Here is a 13,204-nt window from a genome sequence, read left to right as displayed (position 1 = left end):
ATAACAAGTAGTAAGATTACCTACCATAACTACACATGTGATACGTTGCTCTACATTACAATGTCACCAGGGGACTCCAAACCCATCCAAGCACTGAACAGATGCTTGGAAGAAATCAATATGTGGATGTGTCATAACTTTCTCCAGCTGAATAGAAGCAAAACTCTGAAGCTTTTCATTCAGAACCAGGGTTCTGGATGAACCAGGACAGTCAGAGGGGCTGTGAAATGCAGGTGCAATAGCTCCAACATGTGACGCGCAGATACTTTTGTCACCATAACTTCACGTTATCTGATGCGTGGCAGCCGGCGTGTTGTGTGATCCAAACAGGAGCGGAGAATGAGTCAAACAGTTACAGCGGTGCTGTAACAGAACTGTTACAGCTCCGCTGATTAGGTCGGAGCTGTAACAGAAAGCAGCTGAAGAATTGCTGATTGCGAATAACAATTTACTATCAGTTAGTGCTGAAGTGAAGGATCTTGCACTGGATTACTTGTGAATAAAGTTAGCTGTTTGCTCAGACTTGGACTTATTGTTAGTGCTTGGGGTTATTGGTGCACCATGTTGCGTCACTAATGGATTTATTGTAGCATTCTGTGACCTTGGGAACCTTTAATTTCTTGTTATTTCTTTGTTTGATTTTTCTCTGTGGTATTAAATATTAAACTTACTCAAATATGTATGCAGTTATATATAATTATTTTACTGTTGAATAATAATAAACTCTTTCATCAGACAAAAACTATGTTAGCTTCCAAAAGCTTTGGAAATTAATTCTTAATAACGTATGGAAAAATGTTTATTGACTTTAAGGATCTTCTTAATCAAAATAAACTTAATATCTATTAAAATTAAATATTTATTCTGATTAAAAACATCTTAAGAGGGTAAGGTCGGATACATTTGCAGCTTTCAGTGCCCTGCATCTTGCATCAGCTTTTAGTGATCCAGCAGGAGATTAAATTAAGCTATTACAGAGCACAGAAGCTTTCAGCCTCTGTTGCGTGTGCTCAGCTGTTGAACTTATGGACCTTTACCATTCAGTGTTTGTGTCTTGGTATTGAGTTTTCAATCTAGTCCTGCAGTCAGGAGTTATCTTCTGGTGCCTCGCTTCTTTATAGAGCAAACAGGCCAGACAGCCGAGCAGTCCATAGGAGTCGGAGAGCGCACTAAAAGCGCTTATCTTTCCTCTCCGTTACGCTCTGAAAAGTGTGCAGCTGTTTTTTTTTTTTTTCTTTTTAAATGTGCATGCTGTATTTTCCATACCATCACCCTCCACCCACCATGCCCACCCCCACTTCCTTCCTCCTGGGCTTCTGATTGTACCCTTTCCGCCGGCTGTGGAATCCAATCTTCCTGCACATGGCTTGCTCTCAGAAGGACATGCTTGTGTGTCGTTGGAAACCCAGTGGTCTATCCCAGGCTGTGAACATGAGCTGCAGGAAACGTCTTCCAGAGAAAAAAAATGAGAAAGTTTTGTGCAACACAGCAGCTCATTCTGAACCCCCCTCCCCTCTTCCACCACCTCTTGTTACTTTAAAAGCCTGAGCACAGCGTCTTTAGTTTTCTCTACAGTACAGGTTGCACCAATGGATTCTTTAAAGAGCACAGAGTAAAAGTTAAGCTGAATAAAACGGCTGGTTGTTAAAATGCAGGGTTTCTAAATGTCGTTTTGAAAAGCTTCCACACAAAGCAACACTGTGCTGAACGGCTAACCCTTAGTTCCACAGTTAAACTGCGATTTCTCAGAAGAAACGTTGTGACGGTCCTGTGGCAGTCAGCTCTGCTCTGTTTCTGCTCTGCATATGGATGCTTTCATCCAGGTTGCATGGACTGAGGCTGACTAGAGCATCGTTCAGCAACATTTCTGTCTTGAACTTCTCTAGACACTTAGCAGCCTTTCAACAAGAATGCGACCAGAGACAAATCAACTTTGATAAACTTGAACTCGAATGAAAACCTTTGGAAATGAACTCAGGAAGTGGAAAAAGAGCCAGAACTAGAAACTCCAGAATAGCAATCATCTAGTTACATTAATTCAATTAGCATGAATAATTTGGAGCTTAAATCTAATCAAAGCGCTAACTTGATTTTGAAAGAGGTTGTCGGACATAAAGGTGAGCACTATTTCAGTCCTATTTCAGACTTTGTGTGTTGTCTTGACATAAAGCCAGTGAGACCTTGCCGGTTCAGCATTGATACTTTTCTAGGTCGACTTGAACAATTTGACACAATTTTGTGACTTTCTCCTCCCCAGATGATAAATTATCCAGTTTGTCTCAAAAGCCCTTAGACTTTTGGTAATACTTGAGTTTCTGTTTGTCTGCTGTATCTTTAAAGCCACATTTTGAATGGGAGTGTTTTGTTTTGCATGCATTTTATGCAGTCATGAAATTTGTGACATGTAGTTATTAACTGGTAGTTCTGATTTTTTTTTTAGTCCACCTCAAGATGTATCAGAGTCCTATTAGATTTTATGTCTGAAGCAAACAAAGTGGGATCTATCTAAGGAGAGTGAAGGTACATTTTAAAGGAAGTGTTGCACTAGCAAAGAAAGCAGGATGTTTTCAGCCATTCATTGTTCCAGGACAGGAACAAGCAAACTCTGCTCTGGCTGAAAACGTGGCCTTTTTGGTTCTTGGGAGGGAACCCTGACGCTTTGGAAAGTGAATGAATGAGAAGGGAAACATGTTGGGTTGGCCGCTGCCTCTCCTGGGAAACTTGTCGTGAAAAAGGAGATTAGCATAGCACAATAAACAGAAACCTTAGGCCTGCTGTAGTAGAAGGTTGCTCTGCACGTCTTTCCAACCTGACCACAGGTCACTTTCCAAAGCAAATGAGGTGAGTTAGCAGTGCTTGCTAACAGGTGGTGTCATCCAGGACATGTTACTGTGGAAGTTTGTTTCTGCTGCTGAACATTGAGCTGTTAGTGCGTCATAACAGTCATGAGACATTGTCTTATGTCAGATTTGTTACAAGGCTGATTGCTACCGAAGATTCTTCCTGCTCACAGCATCAACATCTATACAGACTCTTTAAAGATGCTACTAGGGCTGTTATAAAAGAATATTCTATAATAATTTACTGTCAATTAGTGAGGACGTGAAGGATCTTGCACTGGATTACTTATGAATAAAGTTAGCTGTTTGCTCAGACTTGGACTTATTGTTAGTGCTTGGGGTTATTGGTGCACCATGTTGCGTCATAAATGGATTTATTGTAGCATTCTGTGACCTTGGGAACCTTTAATTTCTTGTTATTTCTTTGTTTGATCTTTCTCTGTGGTATTAAATATTAAACTTACTCAAAAATGTATGCAGTTATAGATAATTCTCTTACTTTGAATAGTATTCTATAGTATAATATTCTATACTGTAGTATAGAATAGCATACTATTCCTTTGCCCTTGCAATTTGATGTGAACAACCAAACCGCCTCTTTGGTGAAAGCGCTTAGCCCAACTTCTAACCTGACCTATAACCCCAAATACTTCATTCATAACGACAACAATGGCAGATTACATGTTTGTCCTGGAATTTTAGTTTTACAAACTCAACTACATCATCAATCCACTCTGAAGTTTTCACGCCTGCTTTGTAGTTCATCCTTTTTGTTTTCGTCTTGTTAACTTTGTTTGGAGGCTTCATCTGCCATGCCCCATATTTAGCGCCACCTGCAGGTGTGGGGGAGTTTATTTGGTCCGTTCTGTGTGTCAGTGTGGATGAAAACGTTCCCATGTGAACTCAGGTGATTTTTTTTTTTTCCGTTTTATTTTGTTGGGGGTTTTTTTAATTGACAACCCATTTTAGAAATAAACGTTCCCGTTTGGACAGAACCCTGTGAGCCCGGCTAACTGTAGGACATGTGACTTCAGTGGTAATGAGAGACCAGATGTGGGTCCCGAGCTTGGAAGCCATTGTTCTCACCCCACCACATGTTTGCCGGCTCTTTTATGCTGAAGCCTTATCACCGACTTCACACATCTGTTGGGCGTGAAGATGTCGGTGTCATAAATCCACATCTGCGAGGCAAGACACGGCGCTGACTTTTATCACACCCATTAAAGATTATCTGCGTTTTCTATTGATTTCATTTTATTTATTTATTTTTTTCCTCGATCACACTCTGGGTCAAAGCGTTTCTCCATCAGGCTTACATCACACTAATGGAGAAGAAGAGAAATCGAGGTGGAGAACGAACGCAGAGGCTCCTTTTGCTCTCCAATCCCATCTGTTTCACTCGGAGGGAGGGAGGAAAGAGAGAGGGGGGGTGTCAGACGAATGAGAACGAGGCCAGAGAGAGAGAGAGGGAGAGGGAGGGAGGGATGGATGGATGGATGGAGGAGGAGGGGAGGTGCTGTTTAGAGAAGGAATCAGAGGGAGGCAGGCTGGGGGGTTGGGCTCCAAGCTTGTGCATGTGTGAGAAGGGGGTGGGGGGCGGCAGGAGCAAGCAAATGTGTGTTGTATATATATGTGTTTGTGCGCGTGTGTGCGCTCGCTCTGTTCCTTTTCCTTTCTTTGTTTGACTACTGAGTGGGAAAAAAAGGCGAGACAGAATACAGAGAGACAGAGAGGGAGAGCAAGAAGAAACACAGACAGAGGAAGTGAGGAAGAGGGAGATCTAAAACGAGAATCTCTCAATTTTTTAACAGAGAGAACAAGAAATTCAGAGGATTTCAGTTTGATTTTTTTTTTTTTCACTTTTAAATCCCCCCCTTCTTACTTAAGACCCTTAAAGGCTGAAGAACAAGGAGAGCATATGAAAGGAAGGGAACAAAAGTGGTGCAAATTTAGTGACAACAGTGCCATATATTCAGGAGCAGCGTTGTGTGCTGGCTCAGTGCGCAAGTGTGTGCTGCGAGGAGGTGGGGGGAGGCGACCCGTGCTGTTTAAAGGGAAAATACGAGGCACACACAAAGCTGGGAGCTCAGGCAGGCAGGCAGGCAGGGAGAGGAGAGAGGAGAGAGGAGAGGAAAGGGGAGATTGTGGGAATCTGCTGAGCTGGCTGACTCTCTAACCAACAAGCCTCATCTCTTATTTTTAATTATATATATTTTCATTATTACTAATATCATTGGGATTTTACCCCACCGAGCCGGCACCGTCCCCCTCACCCCCCTCCCTGCTGCAGATCGCCAGCCTGAGCCCGGACACGGTAAGACAAGCTTCCTATCCGTCTCAGCTGTTGGGCTGCTACCACTCTGCAGACAAAAGCAGGAGAAAGTTGCTCTGGTCTGAATGTGAATGTGTGCGTGCAGATGGAGCAAAGCTAAAGGCTGGAGCTCAGGCTGAAAGGCGTGAGGAATGCAGCACAAAGGGAGCTTGTCTGCTCCAGCTGGGACTCTCTGTATATATATGTGTGTGTGTGTGTGTGTATGTGTGCGTGTGTCTTTGTGGAAAGGCTTGAATGTTTATCTGTCGGGGCTGCCTAAAAGTTTTGCATGCGTGGGACACCCTAAAATACACGCACAGGTGTTTTAGGAAAGCATGAAAAGCTCAGTTCTGTTTAGTGAAGGCTGTTATCCTGTAATGGTTTACTTAGTGACGCTCGGTGCTTTACATAAGAGCAAATACTCCACTTATTGTTGAGAAATACAAACTGAAAATTCTTATTTTTATCTTTTACTCTTCTCACTTGCTTCGCACATCACTTTTTCCCCTTTCTAAGTGGGTCTTGTGACTTTTTCCACCTGGAGTGTCTCTTAAAAAGCCGGCTCCCGTCAGCTAGAAACACACAAAGCCAGGGTAAACAAAGTGTGTCCTGTCCCATGCAGTGAGTTGTGGTCCGCTTTCAGCTCTTTCAGGGGTCCTGCATGTGGTTAGCAGCAGCTCTGTAAATTTGTGTGTGCGTTACGGAAAACATTAAAGGGCTCACAGGACCCGGCTCGACGCGTTTGTGTGTGTGTGTGTGTGTGTGTGTGTGTGTGTGTGTGTGTGTGTGTGTGTGTGTGTGTGTGTGTGTGTGTGTGTGTGTGTGTGTGTGTGTGTGTGCGTGTGTGTGCATGCTCCTCCTCCCTCTGCCAACGAGTGTGTGAGAAACTCAACACTTGTGCCGGCGTCTGCCTGCAGCCGACGTTGCCTGACGTCGTGGGACTGAGCGTTCACGTCCCTGTCCTAATTAAGCCCGATGCAAACCTACCTGGAATAATAGAGCTACTAGAAAGACATTTCACACTCACTACTGTAAACCGATTCCTTCCGTACTCACAAGCTTTCCACCGACACATTGCATATTTCCACACTCAAAGTCCATGTCTCCATTACATTTTTAGCCCCTGCTATTTCCGTTTCCCTTCCCCTTTAGGACACTTCCTGCTCTTTCTCTACATTGCTTTATTTGCAGTAGAAGAATATCTTGTCTGTTCGATTTTAAAATAAAAAAATCTTCTTTCTTTTTTTTTTCTGTTTGCTTCTCCTCCACTTCCTGTCCAGCTGGGTTGATCCAATAGTTTTCAGGCCAGGCGTGGTTCAGCCAGGGTCGCCTTCTGTGGACTGGAATACATCATAGCTGTGCTCTCAGTCTGACGAAGGCTTGCCCAATTAGGAAAATGCAGATTTACAGGAGCCATGCAGAAATAATGCTGCATTAATCTTTTTTTACTGAACTGTTGGCTTAAAAAAAAAAAAAAGAAGAAGATTTGTAGGAGACAAAATGAAGATCTTAAATGATAGAATGCAGTGAAGCGCATCAGATAGGTTAGCTTAAATTATAATTAATATACATAAATAGTGACGTAATCTATCAAAATTTTATTTTGAATGATGACTTTACCTGCCCCAGTGGTTCAGTCATACATGGAGTGAGGTAGTTCTGGATATTTATTTAAAAAAAAAATATTCTGTTTGATGTATGAAAAATAAAAATACTAATTTCAAAACCAACCATTTCTTTACTATGAAAATATAAAGACTTATCAATGGGTTCTTAATCTCTCTTTGGAGTTTACAGAAAGGGTTTCAAGTCCTAATTTCAGCAAAATGAAGGGTTTAACGTTTCCAAGATCTTTGGAAGTGGGGATTTTCTGCTCAAAATCACCTTAACTAAAGAAGCAGGAATCCCTTACTGTGGTCCGGATCTAGTTGTAGTGTCTCAGTAAACCAGACTGGATCGTTTGACTCTCGGTTCTTGAGAATCTCAGTAAAACAGTTGTTCTTCCGGTCTACAGGGCTCCCTAAGACCGGTAGCAGCTGACTTAGACGTCTGCCTGGTTTGCTCAATTTGCATCACTCCTGACTTAAAAGGGAAAACTGTTTCTTGTTAGCAAAATGTGGCTAGTTGTCCATGCTTGGTTTGATTTGATTGGGCCTTTCGTTTCTGATTCTGTGTTTTACTTCTCCTCTCTAAGGTTTGTCAAGAATGTCCTCAAGGTACTAGAAACAACGAGTTAAATCTTTGTAAAAGTTCATTTAGTTCTTTTGTTGTGGGCACTACAAAAGCAAGTAAATGTCAGATTAAACAGGATTTATTCTTGAAAGACATGTTTCATTGAATGAGCAAAGTATGTGGTGTAACAGAGAGAAAATAGGTCCAAATCACAGTCATGACATTTAAACAACATGCAAATGTGGGTGAAAATCTGCTGGGATTAATCAAGTGGACTAATGAAGCCCAACACTCAACTTTGGACCCAATATGTAGAGCCAGTACTTTATCCCCATATATGATTCTTGTTACGAAATCTTCAAAAAATCTCAGTTTTGCTCAACAACTGGTCATCCAAACTATTGGATGTTAAGACCAAACCTGTTGATTTGTGTTACCATATAGAGAAGAGTTAGCGTAAGTGATCATGCTAACGTCAATGTGTATCCTCTCCATTTATGTGACAATAAAAATGGTTATAGTCAACTTGAAAATGTTGAAAACCAATAAATTTAAACTTCCCTTTATTAAATTCACCAACTTTTATCATATAACTGTTTCTGAATTTATTGTTTCTTTTCCATTCTTCCATTTGTCCTCACTTCTGGACACATGCAGGGCACATTTTTTGGTGATGTGGTTAAAAAGACTCAACATTTAGATGATGAATAACTGAATAAGAACAAAATGAATGTTTTATCAACTTTCCTAAGGTGTCAATGATTTGCTTGAAAGATTGTTGGTAAATAAGCTAGCTCTTGTTTCCAGATTTGAAAAAGTTGTTTTCCGTATATTTAAAACAAAATTAATTTTCTATTCCCTAATTTACAACCTAAGCTAAACCAATCTGTGCTGAAGTAAAGTGAAACAATCTAGAGGTTAAATAATGGCTCAAATTGGATTAGATCTCAGAAATCACATTATTCCTTCTGCTCAACTACAAGATGGATGTGATGTACTTTAGTGATCTGTACAAGTTTGTGGGTGTCTAAAAGTTTCTTACGTTCGAGTACTTCAACTCTTGTAAACGTCTTGAATGAATACGGCGCTAAGTCATGGGTGAAGAACTGCAACTCAAGACGTGGTACTAAAGACGCAACAGACAAATAAAAGCAAGACTATGTCCAAAAGTAGAATAAGGAAATCTGAGGAACTTAAAAATAAAAGCTACAGACCTCTGTCTTATTGCCATCTACTGGACAGGAGTATAAAATGATAAATCCATGATTGACAGATCATACATTAAATTGATATGTGCAGAGATCAAACTGTCATCACCATGAATGTTAAGAGCGAACCTTTTGTGAAAAATAATTATCAGAAAACTAACGTGGTGTGCCTTTATGCCACTGCAGAAAACGTGAAAAGAAATAAGCTTTTGGTTAAAAACTATGCTGCAATCGAATGTATAATGTGATGGGAGAGATCACAGAAAGTCCTTAATGGCCCTATTTTTTTCTCTCTAGGCAGCAATTTTGCATAGTCATTAGTTGGGGGAGGGGCTGGCCCTGCGAATTGTAAGAGAATGTGTGCCTCGCTAGTGCAGGAATAAATATGGACGTGCGGCATCTGATGACAGTTGATTCTGAAGCTCGACAACAAGCCATTTCCTGCACAGAGCGCCATTAGGATGACTCCCCTCACCCCCTTATCTGTCAGCCACCATGCTCCCCTGCTTCTCTGCAGATGTGCACAAGCACGCAATGCTAGCAGCGTAGTGTGGTTTTGGTGATTGAAATTGTCTGTGCATGTGTGCTGCACTCCTCTCTACCCCTACTCAGCCCTGGGGCAGTCCCCCTCACCCAAAACAGCTGAAGGGGGAGATTGTGCATTCATTGGAATGGGGTATGAGCAGGAGGAGGAGGGTGATTGAGCGTCTTGCCTTGGGAAGAAAAAAAAGCCAAAAAAAGAGAGCGAGAGAAGGGAGAAGAAGGGGGGATGGGTGAGTTGTTTTGCCTTTCAAAAACAGGGAGGGAGCGGAGCAGACAGGCAGGGAAGAAGAGGAGAGGAGGTTCAGGGGTAGAGGTGAGGGGAGGACGGCTGGGTGGCTGGCGCCGTGGCTCGGTTGTGTCTGGAGCTTGGCTAATAACAGATCGTGTCCAACTAATATTGAGACAAGCTTGTGTAAAGAAATGGCTCTTTGATAATTTAACTGATGAATAAATCTGTTTAGGTGCTTTGGGTTCAAATTGTTTTGCTCAGTTTTGCTCAACAACTGAGCAAAAAAAAAAAAAAAAAAATATATATATATATATATATATATATATATATAATCACTCAAATACAACTCATATTATTTGCAATATAATCCTTTGTTGAAGACTTGTCATTAATTGGTGCCAATTCCTTTTGGATCTGGCCTCTGGTTCTAATCTGACTTTCACCTTGTATTCTTTAAACAGTCTCTTCTGTTGCTTTATCAACGACTGCACTGATTTCTCACTCAAAGAAATGAAAAGGCTGGGGTGGCTAATTAAATTATGTAGGGTCAAAGGGCTTAAGGAGATTAGTTTTGGCCTTGGAGCCATTATCTAGCACAGAGAGGCTATCGTATGTAGGTAGCTGTGTATGATTAGCCGGGAGAGAGAAAGACAAAGGAACCAAACAGAAATGTGATTAAAGACGGAGGAAAGAAAAGCCAGGCATATCTATGAACTACTAGAGAAGGTAGAGTGGAAGAAGGGGGGGGGGGGAATACTGGAGATGAAGTGATGTGTAGGAGCATGAAATAAAAATAGCCATACTGAGAAGCTGACTGCATGCACACAGTGGCAGAGGTAATATGCTGAGTGCATGTGGCTTCTTTGTGTGATGGAGGAAATATATGGTTTGTTGATTCAAGTTAATGGCTTCCAGTCAGCTCAAGCTGTGTTTAAAGTGTCCACTGGTTTTCTCACTCGTTTTATCATGTTCACCATATTTAGTTCTAAGAAGCAGCTATGGTTAGCAGGTGCCTTCGTATTTAGGTACAGTTTCAAAACGGTGCAACAGACACATTGAAGAAATAAAGGCCAGCTGGATTCACTTGACAGCTAAACCTGAGGTGATAAATGGCACGATTTTGTTGCTGAAATGAGTTAGCATGATCTATTTTTGCTAAAATTCATTAAAGAATGCATAACGGATCTGATTGTATTCTTTACACACTTCCATTGTAATGTGCACTTTACAAGTGCCATGGTTGGGCTGTAATCATGGTTGGGCTGCTCTACTGAGCCCTATGTATGACCTAATTATGTGATTCAAGTGTGCTGACAGAGAGATGTATCTAAAATGTTAGCTGTTAGCATGCTAATACTAACAGCACATTAATGTTAAGGTTATCATGCAATGCCGTTCCAAAAAATATAGCTTTAGCCACTTGGTATTATTTGTATACACACTTTAGTATTAACATGCTAATCTTAGTAGTCAGTATTAGCATTTAAACATTAAATGCTGCGGTAAATCTGTAAGTAAAATGTAAAAGTCTGTCTGTACCAGGAATGTTACCATGAAAATTTATCAAGACCATGAAAAACTTTTGTAGTAGACTCAATAGTGCATATATAGGCCATAAAATGTTTAATGAAACTTTTGAACAACACTACAGAGTAGCTGGCTTGTTACATAATAAACTGGTGAATGATGTAACTACAGCTTCAATTAGGAGAGGTGTGTCTCCATTGGACAGACTATATATATTCATCACACTCTCAAACAGCTTTATGATCAGATATTGTGTGATTAGCCTCTGTGCCGGCCCATAAACGATGGTTACAATGGTGTGTCTGCACGCACATCCAATTTTTATGGCTGCTTTTTAGTCATCAGAAGACTTGTGTGTCGTTTTAGGGCACTTCTTGCATAAAGCCTGTTAAAAGTTGCAGAAAGGTTGAAATATCAACGCTGTAGTCAAGAATACATATTTCTTTGTAGGTCTTGATAAAAGAAGAGAAGAAAGAAAAGATCCAACTTTGTAACATTAAATTGTAGTAAAATATGATAACAGATATGAGTTTACTTCTGTAATTTTTAATTTCTGTCTTTGTTGCTCTTTTTTTGTTTTTGCTCCTGGCAAACCAAGCACAAGAAATATATACCACAACAAACAGAATCTGTAGGGGTAGCACACAGAACAGACTCCCATAATGACGCAGAGACACGACTGCTTTTACTCTGCTTTGTAATTGCATCCAGCAAACCCTCACTGCCTCTTTGAAGGTTTCTGGTTTTACTGTGCCCTCTTTTGTTTTGCCCTTATTTGTTTATGAGTTTCGTTTCTCCAACCCAAAGATTCCCATTGTGTGTGTGTGTGTGTGTGTGTGCATGTAAGCGTTCTTGTGTCTGCAACTGAGTTTGTAGTGGAATATGTGGGAAGCTGAGTGTAAAAGTTCTCACCAGTAGATGTGGTGTCTGCAGGATCTACAGACAGTCTCACTGTGTATAAAAGCCTAATATCAAATGTTAAGTGGGACCAGTTCTATATTTATACCCTGGACCTGCTGTAGTTCTGTAATCGGGTTAGTGCTCATTTTTTTAAATGATGCATGCGAAACAGCCATGCACAAATCAGCCACGACCTATTAGTAACCCCACAGTCACCACCATTGATTAGGTGGCTAACAGTTATGCATTAACTGGATTGTGTTTCTATGGAAACGCATGTTTAATACGGAAGAGTAATAGGTCAGGACCTTTCAGGTTTGTGCATGTTCATCTTAAATTGCAAGGATTTTATTGTTTCAATGCTTCTTCTCCCGTTCTTTTATGCTCTTCCTCTAATACACTCCTGAGTCTTGCATCACTCCTCCCTTTAACCCAGTTCCACACTGAACCCTGACCATTCTGCGTTGTGTAACAGCTGTGATAGCTCTGCTTTTATATGTCCAGTAACGCTTTTCGCTCCAGTTCTTCTTCATGTATGGGTCAAACGTTACATTGGGCATAATTCTGCTTTGGGATTTGGACATTTTTAGTCTTGTTTTTCAGTCTTCTCTGCAGTCCAAATGTGCCTCTTTTACTTATAAAACAGTAAAAGCTGCGTCTGTCTGGGTGTGTTTTTACGAGGATATAGCTGTGTCTCTCTGGGTGATTGTGTCTGGAGGCCAGTGGGTACACTCAGGCCTTTATGGGTCTGAGTGTGTATGTTTGTCCCTAGACATGTAACACGATCTGTGTTGAGAAGTCCTTCATCCCTCCTTGGTGTGCCTGTGCCCTCCCTCACCTTCCCTCCTCACTTTATCCTACCCCCTATCTGTTCACAGTCGTCTCTCCTTTCTGTCTGCCCCTTTTCCTGCCTTTTATCCCCATTTCTCCCATCTTAAACTTGTAACACTTTGAAAGTCATGGCCTTGGAGGAATTAACCTTCCTTTCAGCATCGTTTCATTCACATGCTGCAATCAGACAGCTTTAAATTCAGAGAATTAGCCACCAATCTTTATTAGTGTTTTTGCTTGTGAGGATTGTCTGTATGACTGTACGTTGGGCGTGGTTGGTCGATAGAGGAGGTCAATCAAACAGCCTGAATTACTCCCTCAAGATTTTTATCACTGATGTATTGAATTACAAGCTTCTCTGGGTGTGTTTTCTCTCACCTTTTTGCCTCTGCCTTTGCAACCGCCCCAATTTAATCAGTAAAGCCCCAAAAACCCAATAGAAATAACTCTAGTGAACTGAAATACTCAGGTTCTGTCTGACGAACCGCTTCTGCTTTTGAAGGACCTTTGAAGAGGGGTGAAAGTTTATAGGTAGTTAAAATATTTTTATATAAAAGCCGGCACTTGATAACTCTCTTTTGTCTTCATTTGTGGCCCTTTCCCACTAACACCTAAAAGTGCTGCTTGTTTTAGCGCAACTCTA

General features: G+C 41.1%; 1 protein-coding gene across 5 annotated transcripts in view; it reads left to right on the top strand.

Moving 5' to 3' along the window:
• LOC102225181 (lysine-specific demethylase 6B-like) overlaps window positions 1-13,204 on the top strand; it is a 108,147-nt gene that overhangs the window by 47,472 nt on the left and 47,471 nt on the right. For 2 of the 5 annotated variants that reach the window (XM_023346874.1, XM_023346872.1), the window contains exon 1: window positions 4,587-5,154. The exons of the other annotated variants lie outside the window; for them this stretch is intronic. The gene's annotated coding sequence lies outside the window, so the exon portion shown is untranslated. Of the gene's footprint in view, window positions 1-4,586; window positions 5,155-13,204 lie in introns of those variants that run through there. 5 annotated transcript variants of the gene reach the window in all.

Source organism: Xiphophorus maculatus, chromosome 14 (assembly GCF_002775205.1).
Source record: "Xiphophorus maculatus strain JP 163 A chromosome 14, X_maculatus-5.0-male, whole genome shotgun sequence".
Taxonomy (NCBI): Eukaryota; Metazoa; Chordata; class Actinopteri; order Cyprinodontiformes; family Poeciliidae; genus Xiphophorus; species Xiphophorus maculatus.
The sequence above is the reverse complement of the archived record's forward strand: the minus strand, read 5'-3'. Positions and strand labels throughout refer to the sequence as shown.